This window comes from Apis dorsata, unplaced genomic scaffold (genome assembly GCF_000469605.1).
Source record: "Apis dorsata unplaced genomic scaffold, Apis dorsata 1.3 scaffold_69, whole genome shotgun sequence".
NCBI lineage: Eukaryota > Metazoa > Arthropoda > Insecta > Hymenoptera > Apidae > Apis > Apis dorsata.
Window position 1 is genome coordinate 352,622 of NW_006263367.1, and position 2,201 is coordinate 354,822.

Here is a 2,201-nt window from a genome sequence, read left to right on the forward strand (position 1 = left end):
TATTATTATTGTTGTTATTTTTGTATTATTAATATTACTATTACTGTTATTCATTAATTGGTTTTTTTTTAAATATATATATATATATAGGTATAATAATATTTCATCAATAACTAGCAAGTCGTTTGGGCTTTCCACCGGAGGGGAGAAATTTATAGCGCGCCCCTCCATTTTTTTTCCTTAATTTTTCTTTTCTTAATCTCGCGAGTAATTACTTGTACGCGCCACCACGTTCACGTACACGTGAACCACGTACACGTATGTACCACGATTGTTTTTTTTTTTGTTTTTTACATTAATTATATCGTATATTTGGTTGCGTGTATGTATGTACGTATGTATAAGTGAAGTTAGCAAGTAAGTGTCTCTTGCAATGATTCATCGGTTTTGTGTGCGAAGTGTGTGTACGCAACAGGCAACAGTATCGTACGAACAAGGTGGAAAAGTAAAGAGAAGGGTGTTGCCTGCCCCTATAAACTATAAATACATTATTTATACGTATATTATATATAAATATATAAATAAATAAATATATACGTCCGTACAATGTGTGCATATACGTGTATATTCGTATATTCGTTTATACATTTATATATATATATATTTTTTTTTCTTGTAGCATTTGTTATATTTATTTAAATAGCGTATAAATTTGAGATAGCTTTTAGTCGTGTCATAAATTGCGCCAGACTAGAGCCGGTCCTCCCATTCCCTGTCCTTCGAAATAATAATTTACTCCATGTTGATTTAGCTAAACTATATAATAATTTACTAAGTTTCTAGTTTTTTTACCTTCTTCGATCGGTCAATATGTATATATATATATATATATTCATTTCATTTATATTTCATATTTATAATATTTATATTTATATATATATATATACTCCTTCTTCAATAATTCATATTTATATATTTATATATAGAATAGTTGTTGGTACTTTGGTTGATTATTTCCGCTAGATCAGAGTTTTCTTCTCCGTTCCATCGCTCGCCTGCACTAGTTTTCTCTCTCTCTCTCTCTCTCTCTCTTTCTAACGTACTTTGCGCATGTCTTTTGGTTTTCGTTCACCTTTCTTTTCCACCTCTTATCTTCCTTTCTTGGCTTTCGTTCTGAGTCATGAAGCTCGCGCGAAACTCTTTTTTCTTTTTTTCTTCTTTTTTCTTAATTCGACCGGGCATCGCTCGTTAAATGTCCAAATGTTTTATTTATTTCGTGCTTAAAAAAATATTCACAATGTGTACCGTCCGTTGCCATTTCACATCAGGGTAGGCACAAATTCTATGATAACTCATGTATCAACTCAAGTACTTGTGTTGCGTGTTTTCGCTTTGCGGATAAATCCTATTCAAAGAACAAAAAAAATTTCTCTAATTGTCATCGTTGTCTCTTGAAATGAGATTGATAACGAATGATAACAAGTTACAACTCTTAACGAAAACAAACGAGGAACAATACGATAAGTTCGTAAACACAACCACAAGCGTCTCGCGAACGTATTCAATTGTATTCATTCCAGAGATACAAGAAATAAATTACGAATTACACAAGACGCGACGTTCGATCGTGATGATTTCTCAGGAACAACGTACTTTGGTAAAGTAAATAAAAAAAAAAAATAAATAAATAAATAAAATAAAATGAATTAATCTAGAAAAATGAAATTGCACTTGATCTCGAATTACTCGAGACCTTCAAAAGATAATATAAAATAGTTTATCCTAAGTTTTAAATAGTTACTTTGGTTTTGGTTCACGCGAATATTAAATAAATATCCTATATACGGGAAACGCGTTCTTTATACATGTAGAACGAAATAATATAATCGTGAATGTTAAAATTCTAATGCAAAGTATATATATATATATATATAAAAAAAATGACTAGACACAGACTAGGTAGAATAAAAAATTAAAATATAAAGCTCTTCGAAAAAGCCTAAGTTTAATTCTGTTTTAAACGATTCTATACTATTTCCTTCTCCCCTATTTCCCTCTACGTCGTATTTTGCAGAAACAATTCCGCGCAAGAGGGACACTCGATCTTTCTTGTTGTTGCATATATATATACATATATATATATTTAGTCCCTTTGGTCGTCGCGTCGTTTTCTTTTTATTTTTTTTTCTTTTCTTCAACCCCCTTTTGGTTACTCTTTTTTTTTTTTTTTTTTTTTTTTTTTTTTTTTTTTTTTTTTTTTT